At 44.6% G+C, this 19,946-nt stretch overlaps 1 long non-coding RNA gene across 1 annotated transcript; it reads left to right on the forward strand.

The window, feature by feature from the left end:
• Positions 1-2,257: 2,257 nt before the first annotated feature.
• On the forward strand, positions 2,258-13,627 carry LOC116582837. The gene is made up of 3 exons (XR_004282532.1): positions 2,258-2,576; positions 8,699-8,703; positions 13,617-13,627. It is a non-coding gene; the product is annotated as an uncharacterized LOC116582837 (long non-coding RNA).
• The last annotated feature ends 6,319 nt before the right edge of the window (positions 13,628-19,946 follow it).

The raw sequence follows: 19,946 nt of genomic DNA on the forward strand, positions 1-19,946 counted from the left end.
AGCCTGCTTCCCCCTCTCTCTCTGCTTGCCTCTTTGCCTACTTGTGGTCTTGATATCTCTCTCTCTCTCTCTCTCTCTCTGACAAATAAATAAATAATAAATAAATAAATAAGATTCTCTCTCCTGCTACTTCCCCCACCCCCATCAAATAAATCTTTTTAAAATTTTTTAACCGCCCCCCCCCCCACGCACATATGAATGGCTGGTCCTTGGCTCTGGGGTTTCTCCTGTCTGCGAGGGCCGTAGTCTCGGGACTTGAGTGCCAAGATTTGATTCTAAGCGCAGGTGACTGTCGGCAGGCTTCACGTCCTCACCCTGTGTTGGGCTGCGAGCGTCAGTTCTTTGCTAGACGGTGGCTGAATGCTGCCCCCATTCCTTGCCCTGTGGGCCTCTCGAACATGGCGCCTTACTTTACCGAAGTCTGCAGTCCTAGAACATAGTGCAGAGTGGGTGTTCGGAAGGTGGAGGCCACAGTGTTGGGTAGCCTTGTTGGAGAAGTGGCCTTCGCCCTGTTCCGGTCACCGGTCAAGCCCACGCAGCAGAAGGGGATGTCACGGAGGCCTGAACGCCGGAGGTGAGAGTCACGAGGGGGCTGTATTTCCAGCTGGCTTACCACACCTGTGTTACAGCCTCTCACGTTGCGTGATACAGTTTGACAGTGCACACCTCCCTCCTGGAAGCTGCTTCCTAAAGTAGGTTGGTCATAAATCATACGTGCCCTCCCCCCAGAAAGGAAGCACTCATTCTCCATGTGCCTGGAATGAGGCCATCTCTCCCCCGTTAGGATCCCCTGGCCCCCTGCTCCTCACAGTGGAGGCTGTGAGGATGCACATTCTCGGGCTGCACCCCAACACGAAATCCGCATTTCAGCCAGTTGCCTGGGGGACGTGTGAGCACACGGAAGTGTGAGACCAAGTCCCACGCTTCTCACCCCCGCTGCGCAAGGGACTCACCCTACATGTTTTCAGAGCGCAGGTGCCCAGGTCACATCTTCCAGAGATTTGCATTTTAGCAGCCCGAGGCTCAGCCTGGCCAGCCAGGTTCCTCACATTCTTCTAGGGTATAGTTATGTAGACAGATTAAGTAATTAATGTATTACAGCATGCTCTATAACAATCACTGATGGAAAGGAAAATTCAGTTTTGCATATATAATTTTTAACTTATTTTTATATCAAATGAAGTTATTTAAAACAATTTTTTTTTTGTTCAACTAAAAGTTGAAGATAGCTTATGCCAATCTGGTGTAATTTCAGTGCCTAATCTTTTCTTATAAATATTTTATTTATTTATGTAGCAGAGATCACAAGTAGGCAGAGAGGCAGGCAGAGAGAGAGGAGGAAGCAGGCTCCCCGCCGAGCAGAGAGCCTGATGCGGGGCTCGATCCTAGGACCCTGAGATCATGACCTGAGCCGAAGGCAGAGGCTTTAACCCACTGAGCCACCCAGGCGCCCCTCAGTGCCTAATCTTGATCACAAATGAATGAAGACAAACATTTCCTGAAATTCCTGATAATTTGCCTATTAATTAAAGATTTTAGAATCTGAAGTGACACTCTTGATCACTTTGAGAAGGTGTGCTTTCAGTTTTTCTTGTGGATATTACTTAGTAAGTGCAGAGAACTGCCGAGGTGCATACGGGTTCCGTTCCGTCAGAGTTGTAAGTTGGTTTGTCGTTGTCCCAGGGGCACTTAAATTCGAGTCTGGAAGTTCACTGTGCAGGAGCGGATATGCCATCGGTTCATACAAAACTTGTGATATTATAGATGCTCTTCCTCAGTTAGAAACGTGTCCTGAACACCTCCTCTGCCCATTCACTCTGCTTGAGGGTTCAAAATAAAAACATATGCGAGAAATACGGCCATGCATACGGAACCTTCAGTTACTTTGGAGAAACAGACATGACCTTTCTCGCTGACCTCCATGTGTAGTTGAGCGCTGTGAGGAGACGTTACACAGCATCCTGTGTCATGATGCGTTGTGGTGGGCTATAGTTAGTATCCCCGGCAGAGATGGGGAGCACTGTCCGAAGCCGTAATGTCTAACTGGGGCCGTGGAGAGTGAGTGGTGCTTCCCTGGTGACATGCGTGTGGCTGGGGGACGTACAAAGGAACAGTTACTGCATTGTTGGCTTTTTTGGAGTAGAAAGGGGCTGGGCTGGGAAGGATTCATGACCAGTGAGTGAGGAAGAAGATGACGGACAGACCAGAAATGGCCTTTTGGAGGAGTTAGGACTCTTTGCAAGAGTAATGATGAGTTAAACACCCAGAGTCAAACACCAAGGAAGAAATGACTAAGGCATGATTTCTATCTTGGAAAACCTCGGATACAGGGACAGAAAAATCACAGTCCTCTAAAGGGACCCGATAGATACTCCAGGGGACCTGCAGGAAAGGATGTGCGCGGCGGTAGGAGCACCCCGTGTTTCTTGCAGAATTAGTTACAGTGGCCAGGAGAGGGAAGCAACCCACGTGTCCGTCCTCTGATGGCCGGACAAGGAAGAGGGGGTGTGTATGTCTAGAATGGGATATTACTCGGCCATCGAAAGGAATGAGACCCTTCCATTTGCAAGGACAGGGTGTTATGCTAAGTGAAATAAGACAGAAACACAAATGCTATAGGATGTCGCTTATATGTGGAACCCAGAACACAAACCAAATGAACAAGCAAACAAAAAGCAAAAACAGACCCATAAATGCAAGGAACAAACTGATGATGGCCAGACGGGCGGGCGTTGGGGGTTGAGCAGAACAGCTGAAGGGGTGACAGGTACGGACTTCAGGCGTGGCGCGAACACGTCTCAGGGATACAGGATCAGCACAGAGCACGGGGTCTGTAGGGCAGTGATGGCGTGGGGGGTGGCAGGTGAGTGAGAGCTACACTTGTGAGTACAGCATCATATACCACGTCGTCAGCCCACTCGGTCGTACGCCTGAAGCTAATAGACCGTTGTGTGTCCACTGTACATCCATTAAAAAGGGGGGCCCATCGACAAAGACAATTGTCAGCAAATGCCTCACGGGCAGTTGGACTGCAGTGAACTGCCACAAACACTTACTACTTTTTTTTTTTTTTCTTTAGTATATAATCAATAAGGACGTGAGACCTAGTGAAATCCAGGGAGAAATTGGGAGCCCTCAGAATCTCTTATCTCGAGAGAGAACTCTTTCTTGTTCACGCATCTGTGTATCAGCTTACGGTGTAACGTTCGCAAATCTCGGCCTGCTTGTTACTACTGTAGCGTTAAAGTCAGGGTTTCCCCTGTCCTGTATTTTAGGTTTGTGCACTTTCTTCCACCCCTGAAATTTTCTTTTTAAGTTTGGAAACAAAAAAAATGGTGACATCCACAAGGGATCCCTTCCTCGGGTAAGAGCGCTCGGCACTGCTGCATTTTCACACAGAGGCTGCGGAGGACGGCCGGCCGTGCCCATGAGGACGTGTCTTCGGCATGTCTTCGCATGTGCTCCCCGTCCCTTCCATATATCTTGGACCGAATAATTCAGTTAGAACACAGTAGTCCTACCTGGCCTCAGCACAAGTGGTCACAGTAAGTATTTGCGCTGCGGTTCGGGCACGGATCTGTGAGTCTCCTCATGGAAAGAGGCTGTCTCTTGTTTCTCGGTCCTTATGCCAAGCTCCTGGGCACACAGCAGCCTCTCTGCAAACACTTGTCAATCCCCTTAGGCTCCAGCCATGGGAACCCAGAAATAAAACTCATCCAACTCACTGGAGACTCCGTGGAAACCCGAGAAAGCACATCAAAATCCTAGCACAACAAGGACTAAAAGAGTGTAACTAAAAGCAGAACGATCCTGCTTGAATCGTACGGAACTTCAAGGAAATCTCAGATATATTTTTCATGGACAAAGCACCCTGGGAGAAATAATGTTTGTGCCTTTGAGTCTTTAGCTAAAGGAATATTTCTTGATTGCTTCCTTCCTAGCTCATAATGTTAACCCAGTGTAACCAAGGATATGGCCAGGAATAAGATCCAACTTAGACTTGTACACTTTTGAAATAAATGAAGCCGTTTATATCAGTCTTTATTATGAATCTGTGGTTTCCATATGATAAATATTACTTGGAATTGGAATTATTCCTACGTGTTTCTCTTAATATCTTCATATGGATTCTTTTTCTTTCAAGGCCGTGCATGCAATACTGTTGCTTGACTGATTAAAAGGAGATAGTCTGTGTTTTTAAATCTGTGGGGAAGAGGAGAAAAAAAAGTGTTAAATATAAAACCCTGAGTAATATTTGATTGGTCATAAATTCTAGAATATACAGCTTTTCTTTACGAAAGGAGAAATAGCCAAGAGTAGTTGTCTAACACTAGCCTTGTCTGTCTTGAATATATGATGAAAATGATTTATTGGAAAAAAAAAGAGGATGGGGGCTCCTGGGTGGCTCAGTGGGTTAAGCATTGGCTTTCGGCTCAGGTCATCATCTTGGGGTCCTGGGATCAAGTCCCACGTCGGGCTCTCTGCTCAGCGGGGGTCTGCTTCCCCCTCTCCCTCTGCGTTCATGCTCTGGCTGTCATGCTCTCTCTCAAGTAAATAATTAAAATCTTATTTAAAAATATATATAAGGAGGCTAGAGTATGAATAGAAGGATAGTTTAAAAATTGTGCAAGGAAGGCCTTACAAAGCAGAACTACCACTGCCCCCCCCATAGTATGATCCTGCGGAGGCTCTTTGAAAATGCAGATTCCCAGGACATAACCCTGGATGTTCTGATGTAGAAAGTCCAAGATGGAGCCTAACAATCTGTATTTCTTATTTCATTCCGGTGAGCTGACGTACAGTGTCGTATTAGTTTCGGGTGTACGAGGTGGCGATTCAGCACTTGGGTCCGTCCCCCGGAGCTCATCACAAGTGCCCTCTCCTTCCCGTCCCTGTGTCCCGCATCTGCCCCCTCACCTCGCCCCAGGTGACCCTCCGCGTACTCTCTAGAGCTAAGGGTTTGTTTCTTAGTTTGTCTCTGTCCCCTTTGTTCATTTGTTTCTTAAATTCCACATTTGCGGAATCTTACAGTCTATATTTTAAGAGAAAACACACGCCAGCTCTCACCAGACTTCGGCGCACTGATGAAGTTAGGAGCCACCAGGATAATTCCAAGTCCCCCTTTTACAGATGAGGGGCGTGAAAGCATTCAGGGACCATGCCTCGTTCACTGTAATTTCTGCTGTTTGTCCCGAGACACAAAGGCAGGACTCAGGAACCTAGGGTTTCTAGTAGTTGCCGCAAAGCTGAATGAGTGCACAGCTGCTGAGTCCTCTGAGCCTAACATTACGCGAGTGCTGTGAAGGACTTTTTGGCTCAGACACCTCCCTGTTCCCTTGGCACACTCTGCTTCACAGTGCGTGAAACACGCATGTCCACAAAAACGTATGATTAGGTAAATATAAAATAAGGGCAGACGGCCGTGGGACATGAGGATGAGGAATGTTCTGACTCGGACGGGAGTGCCATGAGTCTTAAGAGAAAAGATGCATTCATCGGAGTCTTGAAGCAGAAGGCAGGTGTCCAGGATAGGAAGATGGGAAAGGAGACATCTGACATGGACAGAGTGAAGGATCGGGAAACTTCCCCCCGTGCTCAGGAAAGTATGAGTTCTGGCACATGGCGGTAGGACCCGAGACGAGCAAAGAAAGACGGTCGGATGAGATGTTCTTGAACCATTAGGTTACGGCGATTAAAAGCGAAAGTTGAAAGGCGAATGCCAACCTCTAGGGTCAGGGAGGTAGCAAAACGGGGAGCTGGTGAAGTAGCCACGGAGACTGGGAATGTGGGGGCCCCTGGTCCGAGGGAGAGTGCGTGGCCCATCCAAAGCTAATCGAAAGCAAAATCATACTTTATAATGGCTTGGTGGCCAGAAAGCAGACCTATGGGGCAGATGGAAGTCGCCCTCCCCGACCACAGATGCCACTTTCACCTTCTGAAAGCCAGGCTCAGGACTAGAGCTCGTCCCCGTGCTGTATGCTGTTCCCAGGCAGTGTCCTCCAGGCCCGAGGCTTCAGCTGCTGTGCACATGTGGATGTCTGCCCTGGGCTTTCTCCTTTCCTCCTGTGCCCCTCACGTCTCTCCTTGGGTGTCTCTGCGGCACCTGGCACATGAACATGACTGAGTGAACCAGTACTTGACCTCGATCAAGTCCCTGACTATCTCCCCGACTTCCTGCTGGTCACCTTGCATCCGTCTGCTAGTCCTGCCAGTTCTACCCTTCAAATACCTCGCACGCCCACCTGCTACCCCATGTCCGTGAGTGTGTCGCTCATGGCCATCAAGCGTTTCCTGGGAGGACCTTCCTCTGGACACCACCGATCAGTCCTTTCTCAGTCCCGCAGAAACCATGATCTCTGCAGGGGCGATGATACCCCACCTCTCTCCCGTGTCCGCTGGAAAAGTCCTTCATCTCCCACACCGCCCCTACACACTGGCAGAGGCTCTCATCCCAGCGACCGCTCCAGGCTCACTGGGTACGACGTTCTGGTCTTTCTCTCAGGCCGACAACAACATAGATTTTTTTTTTTCACTTTCTTGAGCACACCCTGCTTCCTCCGGCTAAACCCCTTTGCACAGAAACACTGTTCCTACCCCTGAAATCTTCTTCTCTCCCTTCTTCTTCTCCAAGACTGCTTGTCTGTGCATCCATGAGATCTGCATTCTAAGGTCCGGTTCCATAAAGGACTTTCCGAGCTCCTACATTCAGCCATGAGGCTGCCCGGTTTTTGCCAACACTGTTCAGTTTCCTGTGTGCTATTTGACAAAGTCCCTAAACTTCTTTAAATTTTATTATTATTTTCCTTAGCATTTGTTCTCATTATGATTATCCCATGTTCTACGAATTGTGTTTATACGCAAAGTTGTTGTTAGAAGGAGTTAATGAATCATTAGTGTGTTGGAGGATAGTAAATATTAAGCTAAAGAGGAAAGTTTGTGTTTTATTCTGGAAGTAAAGTTTGTGTGTGTTTCGTTTTGTTCACTTTTTAACGGGGTAGATGACGGTATCACGGTACCTTGAGGAAGCGACAGTAACTCTGGGCGACGGTCCTGCGGACGGCGGGAGCAGGGGCTGGCTGGTGCTGAGGAGGCGTAAACAATCCGTGCTGAGACCGAAGCACGGCAAGGGCTCCGGGAAGGGGGCGGTGCAGACCCCAGTGACTGGGGAGGACTTGACGGGCGTGTGGACTCGTGGGGCGAGGGGAAACGTGAAATGTGAGTCAAATGGCTTTCCAGTTTCTAGGCTGGATCTGTAGAAAAGCCGCCACACCCTAACCCCGTTTAGGAAAGTCGTCAGTAACCCCAGGACTGTTAATTCCAGTTTTCGGTCAAAGCCAGAGCTGAAGAGCCGGACGCCACCATATAGCTCGTGAGCGCCGTCAGCTGCATCTCAGGGATCCTCCAGAGTCGTCGAAAGCAGGACCTCATGAGCTTGTCACAACTTGCATTAGTGCACCGAGGTGTGTAGCAGGGAGACATTTTTGTCGTCGTGTGCATTTTTATATTTGTAAAGTGATAGGCGTGGTCTTCAGGCACAGGTTGCCGTCTTGAAATATCTTCAGGTATTTTCTGTTTTCCAATCTGTGTGAACCAGCCACATAGGTGTAGTGGACTTGATCTTGGAGCTTAAATTACCTGGCTTACTTGAAGGGAGTTTGAGGGTATCTGTGCATGATTTCCGCTTTAGGATACCACGTGAGCTTCACACATTTTGGGTTTGCAGATGCGATGCTTTCAGGCACTGAGAATACAGAACTGGATGGGGTGCTGGGGTGGCTCAGTCAGTTGAGCTCCCGACTCCTGGTTTCGGCTCAGGTCGTGATGTCAGGGTGGTGAGATCGAGCCCTGAGTCAGGCCCAGCGCTCAGTACAGACTGTGCTTGGGGTTCTCCGTCTTCCTCTGCCCGGCCCCTGCTCTGTCCCTCTCTCCTGTCTCTCTAGAAATGAATTGAATAATTAAAAAAAAAAGCATACAGGACTGGAGAATTTTATTAATCCAATTAACTACTAAATAACTAGACAAGATAGCAAGGACGAGTAGCCGACGGAAGCAGTGAGACATCACACTGGGCTGTCCATGTTCGTGCGTCTAGAGTGTCGCCGTGTGCTGTCCGCTGTGCTAGCCGCTAGCCGCCTGGGACCACGTTTGCATTATTCAAGATGAAGTAAAATTAAAAAATCAGTTCCTCAGTAGTACTAGCTGCCTTTCCACATGTGACTCCATCTTGGAGAGTGCAGTGATAAAATATTGCCATCACTGTAGAGATTTCCGTTGGACAACCCCTGGAAGGGTTCCTCCCTCTGCTATTCCGGTAGCCGGTGTGTTTGGAAACAGTACTGTTAAAGGAGCAATTAATTTCTTCCTATCACGTCAACTTCCGCAACGGAGGAATTCTTTTAAGGACGCTTGGCCTTGCCCCTTGATGCGGTCGTGTGAACTGAGGACATTGTCTTGTGGCTACAGTGTGCATGCACACCAGTGGAGTACAGGATCTCGTTCCCAGCACTCAGAGCTGTGCCGGGCTCCTCCAGGGGGCAGGGCCGCTGACCGTGAGAATGCCAGCATCGCCCCCGCCCCCGCTCTTCCACCGTCAGGGTCAGTGTGTTTGAAACCTTTCCAAGGTGCATGCACTGCGTCTTAAGTTACCACTGTTCTTGTGTCCCTGTGCTTTCAGACGCAGAGCAGCCGGAAAGGAAAGGATGGGTAAGTTGGTCTTCCTGGGTCCCAAAGGGCGCTCTGTATGCAGTTCCTTTCCTTACTGGTTGGAACCCATGGACTCAGTTGGGCTTACGGGGCTTACCGCACCCTCACACAGTCAGCGGTAACTTGCAGAAACATTTACAATGGCCTCGGAAAATAATGTAATTGAAGTAAGGGAAAGTGAGGTTAGGAGGAGCTCAATGCTCGCTGTGACAGAAGCTGCATGTGGAATGCTGCTTCTAAAGGCAGGAGCCGGGGGTGACCTAAGAAGCTCAGGAAACCCCCGTGTCCTTTGAGCCCTTCTCCACGACGATGACAGTCCCCAACCTGGCTTAGAGGAGAACTGGGCGACCGTGACGGTCCCCAGCCTGGCTCCGAGATACCTGCACGGCACAAAGACGCTGTGAGCTGCTGCGCAGGGAGGAGTTTGGAGTGTCGCACGTTCTCGATGAAAGGCAGGTCTGGGTGACTTCCCTGACTGACACAGAGGGCCACGTCATCACGTTCCTTTTTTTTTTTTTCCAAAGATTTTATTTATTTGACAGAGAGAAATCACAAGTAGGCAGAGAGAGAGAGAGAGAGAGAGGAGGAAGCAGGTTCCCTGCTGAGCAGAGAGCCCGATGTGGGACTCGATCCCAGGACCCTGAGATCATGACCTGAGCGGAAGGCAGAGGCTTTAACCCACTGAGCCACCCAGGCAGCCCCAAGTCGTCACGTTCTTGAAGTCTGTGCGCCTGGAGACAAAAACATAGGATTTCAAGTGGGTGTCCGTGGGCAGCCCAGCAGAGAGCCGACTGAAGGACCGTCTTCACACAGTATCCGTATGGAGGAGACTGTCCGTGGCCATGGAATGATTTTATAATTTATGTCCCAGTTATCTGCGCTTATATGGTAAGGCCGTGTCTACCTTTTCGCAGTGCCGTACCTGTGCCTACCTGGGTAATACTTGTTTTCCTGTCGTGAAGAATCGCTTTCTCCGGTAGTGACTTGTGAAACAGCTGAAATCAAACGTGCAGCGTGTGGCGAGGGTCAGAGCACGGTTAGCCTCCCATGAGGGGTTTCTGACCCACCCTTGACCTTGCTGGCAGAGTGTTGTAAGGGACTTTGTCCCGGGAGCAAGCAGGGGATGTCCGCAAATGGCGCTGTTACCTGATCTGCTCCCCTGACTTTTATCTCTCAGTCTTTACACGTCCTATACATACCAGCCCGGTCTCCTCTTTCAAACAAAGCAGTCGCTTTGATAATTTGGGTCAAATTTTATTTTTCCTGTTAACTAGGTAATTACCTTCTTCTCTGCTGTAAGTAGGCAGCCGAGCCTCGACACTCCGCTCTAGACCTAATAGGTTGCAGACAGCCCGCCTACTTGAAGGCCTCCCCTTTCTCTCTAGAGACCATCAGCGAGAACATGAGCGAGAGACTGCCCGGAGGTAAATTAAAAACAGGAACTCATTTTCTGTTTTGCAAAATCCAAGATGACAGCGGGGGCCCTGAAGTTACATTTACATTAAAATACGACTTTTTCTCCCTCACAAGATTACATGGAACTCACTAGCTGACGTTGTAAAACCACATGATTTAAAACTTCAAGCACATACCTTTCTAAACATGCAAATTGAAAGTAGGGCTTTCTTCTCAAGAAAGGAGACCGTTGGATACAGTATATGTATCAGCAAATTGGCCATAAGTGTAATAAAAAGTCCTACATCATTGCCACATGCAGGATTATGGCTTTAAAGGGCATCCAGGATGAAACAGCTGACTCAGAAAGAAGTACTCCACACGTGAGAGTTACAGAATGTCGTTTCGGGGATCAACAGTGACTCGTGGGTATGGTTTTTCCAGCTATAGTGATGTTTTCCGAGAGGCAGCGATATTTTAAAAAGGCAGTGGTGGTTTAACGCCTGGCACTACCTTTCTTCTACTTTGCAAGAACTAGCTGTTTCTCTTGAAGGCAAATTGTGCGGTTTGGAACTAATTTCTTTATCAATGTTGACACATATAACTGACCTTTGTCAGTCCTTTAAGAACCTGAAGTCGTAATTCAAATATGTTTTTAAGATACAGGGTGAAACCAGGCACTTTGTAAATGCAATTACAAATCCCTAAAATTAGACAAAAGTTAAACCAGAAGCTTATATTTTTCTAACCTGTAAGGTCAGGTTTGCAAGCTAATCATAATAAATTTTATACGTCTAAGTAACACACACTATTCTGTACTACAGACAACTCTCAGTAGATTTCCGTCAAAAGGCTTTCGTACGTATTGTACTTTATGACACTTTATCTGAGATTTCTCCGTACAAATTTTACCAAAATCACAGTAATCACAGGAGTTGAAATAATTTTCACTGCCATTTTGTACCACATCGGGAGCTGGTGCTTATGTCTAACTTTTGGGCCTTGGTTTTGTCTGGAAAATGAGCTTCTTGAGCTAAAGGGTCTCTAAAGTCCTTTGCCTTTTAAAATTTCTACAATTCTAACTAACGGCTGGGATTCACTGCTTAAAACGATAAAATTGACAGTAATTACTGCAAAAACACCACACTCAAGTGATCCTTTCTGAACTCCAGTGGGGCAGAGAGAAGTACTCACAGGTGCATCTGGACACAGTGGCTTATAAAACTGTTAATTCCGTCCGAGTGTCCCCTCAGACCTGCCTGCACAGGAGAGGAAAGAGGCAAGGTGGATTGCTTTTTCCAAGACGTACAAATCAGTTGGGGCCAAGTGTTTAGAGGCTTTGAATATTGACTTGAGTTTCTCGATCCCAGCCGATTCCCGAACTTTGCAAGAACCGTATTACGGTTCGTACGATGGGGTACGATGCAGAGCCCTCCGCTGGAGGAAGAGGGTCTCCGTGGGATTCTTTAGACTGGCTTGGGGCAGCGGATGACCGGGGTGGTTCTGATGGAGATGCGGAAGCAGGCAGATCCGAGTCAGAGGGGAAGTCTGCCCAGGCTCCGGTTTCTTGACCTCTTCCCGGTGACCCTACTCCCATTTTCTGGGATGGCTTTTTTCTCCTTCTACTTCTTTGGCTTTTCCATCTGAATTTTCTTTTCAAGATGTACTTCCTTACAAAGTCCTGTAAATCGTGCTTTCAGCAGAGTGGTGTTCTCAGCTGTACTTTTACCCTGAAGACTGAGAAGCACTTCATATTTTTCCAGTAATGGAAACTTTCTCCCAAAACCTCACAGTTCCCAGTAGCACATAGATACCACTGATTGGAAAAGTCCCAAATATTTAGCCCTGTCATGAAACCCTCTAACTTACTCATCTTTATAACCCAGAAACTGTTAGACTTTTCCTGTGGTTTTACCAAGAGTCCCTTGAATTACAGATTCTCAAAACCAGTTTATTATTTCCTTCAAATCTGTACCTTCTGTCTTCCTCCTCACATTTAATAAATTGATGTTTCATCTCTTTCTAAGTCCCAAGATTCTGTCTGCTTTTTATTTCTCCAAGCTACCTCTGCATTGCACCAGCTGTCAGTTTTTAAATTTTGATTATTGTAACACACTCCAAATTATGTCTTTCTATCTTTCAACTATTCCCACACCAAATCATACTCCAGGCAGCTATTGGAGTGAGCAGCAAAAAGAAATGTTACATAAATCCCTTTGTTCAGTTCTTTCAGTGGTTCCTTATTAACTTGAAGATAAAATCCTACTTCTTTAACATAGTTGGAAAAGAACTTTTGTTTTTAAAGGAATTTTTTAAAAATATTTTAAATACTTATTTGACACAGAGAGAGCAAGATAGGGAACACGGCAGGGGAAGTGGGAGGGAGAAGCAGGCTTCTTGCTGAGCAGGAACCCCAACGCAGGGCTTGATTCTGGGACCCCGAGATCATGACCTGAGCTGAAGGCTGACACCCAGGCACCCCAGAAAAGAAGTTTTATAATCCTGTCCCTGACAACCTATAAAGTTCTACCTATCCCACTCTGCCCTCCATAGCTGGGTGTTCTGGTCTGTTTTTTTTTGTTTTTGTTTTTGTTTTGTTTTTACACAATTTATTCATCTTAGAGCAAGAGAGAGAACGTACCTGCACAGGGAGTGGCTGAGGGTGAGAAAATCCTTAACAGACTCCATGCTGAGCACAGCCAGTGTGGGGCTTAGTCTTATGAGCCTGAAATCATGACTCTGAGATCATGACCTGAGCCAAAACCAGAAGTCAGACACCTAACGCCAGTGCAACCCAGAGGCCCCGCTGGTCCTTCCCAAGGACCCGCAGTCTCCCTCTCTACCTGTCTATGCTCATCCTTAAATCTCTTCTTAAATCTTACCTCCCTGGCTAGCGTTCTTGGGTATACACACTGATTCCGTACTTGCACCACCATTGCCCTAGACATGCCTCCTCCAAGCATTGACACTGCTGTTTATAATTGTGTGTTTATTTGCATTTATCTCTTCTTTTCTCTTACCCCCTAAAGTTCTTCTCTGTGTAGAGTGTGCACTGATACAAATCCCCTTGTTGGCTCTCAGTTAATGCCTGCGGATGAATAAACAGATAAATGAGGAGAAGTCCAGAGAGCAGGTAGTGAGTCCCAGACAAGTGCTGTTAGGGAGGATGGGGAGCGAGATGGGAGCATGGAGACTGAGTCACAGCAGCCTCCTTAGGCCTCGAAAGAGAGCATCAGAGGAGCACAAGCTTGCAGTTCTTCAGGGCTAGAGGGTGTTCAGTGGTGCTCGTAATCAAGGCACACTCCAGGAAGGGGAGTATGTGTGGACAGATGCATAGGAATTCTCTCCTCAGCAGAATGCAGTATGGTCATTGCGGGCACAGCCTGGTGGGGATGGAGGCAGTTGAGAAAGGAGGCAGCTGGGAAAGAGGAGTCTGGAAGGAAAATCTGAGACTTAGGAGAGGAAGCCACTGGCCTGGAGGTGGAGGTGTAGCCCTGGACGTAGGTGACACTGCCAAGAATTTAGAGAGAAGGAGCATGACTGGTGATCAATCCTGAATCCGCGCCAACATTAAGGGGCAGGTGTGGCTGGAAGAGAGAGGAACCAGCTGGAAAGATTTAGAAAGCGCGGTCACAGAGAATGACAGACGGCAGGGGGACTGGAGAAAAGCAGAAATCAAAGAGAAGCGTAGTCCATGGTTTCTAATGCTGCCAAACCGATGAGGTTTAGCATTGAAGGGTTAAAAGAAAAAAAAAACATCTTGTAAAGCAAACTCCAGAAACAGTTTCAGCTTTACAGTAGAGCAGGACTTTGTATTGCAGAAGCTAACAGTGTTGTAAAGGGGAAAGCACAGCTTTGCTGACATTAGGATGCGATTTCACAATTTTATTATTTTCCTGAAAGGGTAGAAGAACAGGTGCAAAAATGTAAGAAAAGGAATTGAAGTGGGTTCCCTCAACGCAGAGAAGTTGAGCATATCTTCAAATCTGGGGGAAGTTAGCAATGGGGATTCTATAAAAATAGAATTCGTTTTGTACACAAACCTGAGTATCAGTGAAGTAGCATTCTGTTATTGATTCATCGTTCATTCTTCAGTGGTAAAAAATTATTCATTATTATGCCATAAAACGAGTTTTAAAACATCAAATCCAAAACCGCAAAACAACAAACTCAACTGAAACTTTAGTCTGGTCATACAGGTATGGGCTGGTCAAAAATGTCTTTGGGGACATTATGAATTTATTCCACTTGTATGGTTAAGAGCAAGCCATAGGAGGGCAAACTGGCACAGTCTCTGTAATAAGGTGTTCAGACAGTATGCGTTTTTGGAAAAAGAACCAGATAAAGTGATTTTACTTGGATGTTAAAAATGTGTCATATTCTGAGGCATTCAGTCAACTGATAACAACCTACTTTCTACTGTCAGATAGAAGAGGCCTCACTGCACCGGCATTCTGAAGAGAAATAACAGATATTCATCAAAGTGTGCAGTTTTCTGTTTGAAAGAGGCAACTTCGGGGCACCTGGGTGGCTCAGTGGGTTAAGCCGCTGCCTTCGGTTCAGGTCATGATCTCAGGGTCCTGGGATCAAGTCCCGCATCGGGCTCTCTGCTCAGCAGGGAGCCTGCTTCCCTCTCTCTCTCTCTCTGCCTGCCTCTCCATCTACTTGTGATTTCTCTCTGTCAAATAAATAAATAAAATCTTAAAAAAAAAAAAAGAAAAGAAAGAGGCAACTTCACAGCCATGTAACATACATCAGTAAAACCTGTTTTTGTAAGACATCAGAGCACAGTAAGTAGGGTGCTCACTGATCCTAAGCAGGAAGCTACTGATTTCTACTGAAAAAAAATAGTTAAAACACATGGAGTAATTGTATTTGTATAAAATATTCCTTTATAGTAACATCATTTCTAAAATTGCATCTGTGGGTTTATATTATGGATTGACATGTTTGACATGTTCATGCTTTCTCTCATGAACAATGAGATATATAGTTTACTTTCCCAAATTATCAAGTCAAATTAGAGTATCCCCCAAATTTAGAAATCCACATTATATGAAAGGTATCATAATGCAGTATTTGCATTTCATAGACTAAGGAACTGAATCCAATTGAAATAAAGGCAAGGGTGTGATAATCCAACAAACAAGTTGAAAATAGACTCGTTTCCATGATCCTGTCTCTAGTTTTAAAGGATGGTAGGTTATTGGTACTTAAAATGCCGTGTATTCATTCATTCTTAAATTCACTGAAGCACTGTTTTTATAGTTTCTTCTCTGTGTAACCATGATGTCAGTTTCACATTATATCATGGGTTGTTAGAAATGTGTTTCAGTATTATCTTGAGTATTTCAAATTGGGTGGATAGAATTCCCTTATTAAAATCTGCCTCATTAAATTTTGTAGAAAAGGGACAGTCAGTAACACTTATGAGCACTTGCTGTATGCCTTTTAATCCTATCCTGTAAATTATGCAATTAAATATTATGTCCCACTTTTATATATCAGAAGACCAAGTCTCAAAGAAGAGAGCTTATTTACACCAGTTTCTAGTCAAGAAAAGAGGAATCTTGGATTAAAAATCAGAGCTATCTGGGGCGCCTGGCGGGCACAATTGGTTGAGCAAATGATTCTTGATTTCAGCTCAGGTTATGATCTCAGGGTGATAAGACTGAGCCCCACACCAGGCTCCACACTCAATGCAGAGTCTGCTGGCGTTTTTCTCACCCTCTCCCTCTGCCTCTCCCCTGCACTCATGTACTCTCTGTCTCTCAAATAAATAAGTCTTTTTAAAAAGCAGGACTATCTGATTTTATAGTCAATTCCCACTATACTCTTTTGTTTATTAAATTTTAGCTCTCTTTTTTTAATTTATTTTTTTCAGTGTTCCAAAATTCATTCTTTACACACCACACCCAGTGCTCCATGCAATATGTGCCCTCCTTAATACCCACCACCAGGCTCACGCAAACCCCACCCCACCCCCCTCCCCTCCAAAACCCTCCGTTTGTTTCTCAGAGTCCACAGTCTCTCATGGTTTTTCTTAAATTTTAGCTCTTGAAAGATATTACACATATGATTTTAGAACAGGTCAGGTAGAATAAAAGTGAAGATAATCATTAACTCCAGGCTTTGTTAAGGTAAACTTGTAAGTTAAGTCCCATAAAACAACCAGTAAAAGAATATTAATGAGATACAAGGAAAGATCAGGAGGCAAGAAAAACAGAAGTGGGGGAAACAAAGAGAAGTCACAGACAGTTAGTGTGGTATTAGGCCCAAGCTGGTATGGTGTAGGTCCGTTATTGGAATAATACGTGCATCTGAACAAAGGAATGAAAAGCACTGGAAATAGCAATTATGCCGGTAAATGTATGATTTTTTAATTGTCTAAGTATCTTTATAATACAGTCGATTGTACTACCTAAGTTAATAAGAATATCTTGTGAGTTTTTAACCCCTGTAAAAGTAAAACGCACAAAATCAGTATGAATTCTAGGATGAGGAATAAAGTAGTAAACTATTTTAAGGTTTTTATACTAAATGTGAAGAGGCATAATAGCATTGAAGGTAGAGAATAGTAAGTTAGTGATCCGTTGTACGAATCTGGAAGTAACCCTCAGGGAAAGAAAAGTTATAGCTAATACCCTAAAAAGAGGAGAAAATGGGATCATAGAAACAAGCCAAAAGAAAAAGGGTAAAGAGGAAGAGGCCATAAGGAATAGGCAGATAGACAACAAGTAGCAGGATGGGACCCTTACACCGCAACATATCAGTTATCCCATTAAGTATAAATGGTTACTTCAGTTACCACATTAAATATAAATGGTTACTTCAGTTATCACATTAAATATAAATGGTTTACTGGGTTGAAGGTATCTGTCAAACTTCTCTGAACGTGGCACTTGAGATGAGTGGATTTTATTGTTCATAAGGCATGATTCAGTTTATGAAAATGGTACCGCAAGAGAAAAACAAAGTCACAGCTGAGAAAAATATTTGCAAAACGTATTGCCAGTGGAAGAATTTTTCTTCAAGATGGCTAAATAATGTCTGCACATCAATAAGGAACATTCATACAAGTCAAAGGAAAAATAGGAAAAAATGGAAAGTGTTTCATAGAAGAAACACAGATTGCCAACAAAAATAAGGAAAGATGTTCATTTGCATTATTAATGGGGGAAATGCAAATTAAGCTATGCTGAAATACTGATTGGCTGAAATCTAAATGTCTCATAAGTATGAGAGGACATGGAAGGATGAGACACCATTGTTGAGGGAAATAAGTTAATAATTGCGTTTTGGAAAGAGATGTTGAGTTACCTAGTAAATTGGAAAGGTATATAAGGTGCAATAAATTTCTATTTCTTAAATAATTCATGTGCCGTTGAGTTATCTTCAGTCACTGTTTTTTATCTAAATACATCTTCTGCACAGAACTTCATCTCTCTGGCTTTGACAATGTCACTCTCCTATTTAAAAAAAATATATATATATATATAAAATTATATATATTTAATATAAATAAATATATAATAATTAAATAAATGATAAAATAAAATAAAATAAAATAAAAATAAATATATAATATAAATAAATATATAAATATATGTGATTATATATTATATAATATTTTATATTATATATTATATTATTATATATAATTTTATATTATATATATTTATATATTATATATTTTTAAATTATTTTAATTATATATAATTATATATATTTTTATATTTATATATGTTTTTATCTATTATATTTGCCTACAGAATTAATCCGAACTCCTTAACCTCATTCTGGCCCCTCATGTTTTTCCATTCTCACCTCCCAAGACTGACTCACACACTCTTGGTTTGGATTGCTTTCTGTGCCTCCTGTGTACCCCCAATTTACTCCCCTGGAATAGTGGGAGTATGTCCCTCTGCTCACACCCCAAAACCATTCTGTTCAAATTCCAGTCATCCCTCCAGATTCGGACCCAACACTCTTTCGTGTTTGTCTGGGGGTTGGTTCCAGCCCTGCTTTAGAGATCAGACTTTCTGGCTCCCACAATCAGGTGAACTATGTCCTTACAATCTCTCTCTCTCTCTCTCTCTCTCTGCCTCTCCAAATATATACATACATTCTGTTGATTCTGTATCTCTGGCTGACTGATTTATTATGAGTCAGTCATGCTTTTCTTGTGCTTCTCTTGTACCATGTCATGTCTTCTAAATCCATTCTTGTTCTCACCTCCCCTCCACCCCTCATTACCTCTTAGTCAGACACTAGAGACCAAATCAGTGTCCCTTCTTAAAAGGATGCTCCTGTTAAGCTCCCATGCGAGCTATCAAAGCACCTGCCATGGCAGGGAATTCATCAGAGTTGTAACTTCGTATGTGTTAGCCTGGTTTTATTAAGTTGTTTGCCCCAGTTTATTGTAGGGACCATAGACACATGATCTATGTCTGTTCTTAGGACAGGACCTGCCATGTTATAGGTGCTATTTATCTTTATAAATTGTGTGTGTGCATGCTTGCACATGTGTGTGTAGTATAGGAATGAACGCTTTTTGTCATATATGTTTCAATTTCTTTATTAGACATTACTCTTTTGAGTTCAGTATTCATATATGATTCATCTCTCCATTGCCAGGAATAGGGTCTTTCAACAGCGTCTTTAAAGTATGATCAGTAAATGGACATCATAATTATGAAGAAGCTATTGTGTGCTAGATACTGTCCTAAGGATAGGTTTTCAATGAATGCTTAGATGAAACCATGGATTAATTACTCTCCTTGATTTAAGATTAAGTCCTGAGATTGAGAATAACGTCACATTACTCTGTAGAAATGACTGAATAATTCATGAAAGGCAGTTGAAATGGGGAATGAGTATGGTTGGTGGCCTTCAATCAATTCAACATTTTGAGAGTTTAAGGATATTTTATACATGCCCACAGCAGCCTTATTGTTCCCAAATTATCCGTCCCAACGCATGGAAAAAGAGTAATCTTTCAAGAAGGAAATGTCACCCAACAGGGATGGTTCTGTTAAAAAGTAAGACCAGATGAGGACGGGACAATGTCCTTTAGGTTTAGTGAAGGAGGAGACCAGTGAGCTCAGGAAGACCTGCGCTGGCCCGGGATGGGTCTCGCAGTCAGACCACAGCAGGGGAGGGTGGGGGGCTCCTGCATGTGTGAGCCGTGCTCCTGAGGGACCTGGGCTGCCGCACAGGTATACATGTGAGCCTGAAGAACATGCTGTGTGGTTTTGCAGGTGGTATAATCCCTCCGCAGCCACAAAGAGTTTCACGTCTCTGTGCATAGGGTGGCGGGGATACGGAAGTTCTGGCTGGTGTATCTTCTTGTTGTCCTGCCAGGAATAAGAGCCATTTCAGACATGCGTTGGAGGAAAGATCTGGAGGCTGAAACTGGAAAATCCATAATCTCTCATAAAATAATCTTGGGACATTTGCACAAATGTGAAGAAATATTTTGAAAGGCCGTGTATAATTTTTGCTGTTTCCTGTTCTGAGTTTAATGTTTTGTTGGCTCAAAATAGCCAGCCTGCAAGATGAACCAGCCTTCTTGGTGTTAAGGAGACACCAGTATTTAGAGCATGGTTCAAAATGTTTGCACAGCATGCACAGGTGAATTTATGAGATTAGAACCAAAAGCAGATGAGCCTTGGAAACCGTATGAAATCTCCCTATTATAAATGAAAGAGAGGGAGGTGTTCTTGGGTGGCTCAGCCAGTTAAGCATCTGCCTTCAGCTCAGGTCGTGATCCCAGGATCCTGGGATCGAGCCCCACACTGGGCTCCCTGCTTGGCAGGAAGTCTGCATCCCCCTCGCCCTCTGCTCCT

The sequence above is a fragment of the Mustela erminea genome, chromosome X, assembly GCF_009829155.1.
Source record: "Mustela erminea isolate mMusErm1 chromosome X, mMusErm1.Pri, whole genome shotgun sequence".
NCBI classification, from domain to species: Eukaryota; Metazoa; Chordata; class Mammalia; order Carnivora; family Mustelidae; genus Mustela; species Mustela erminea.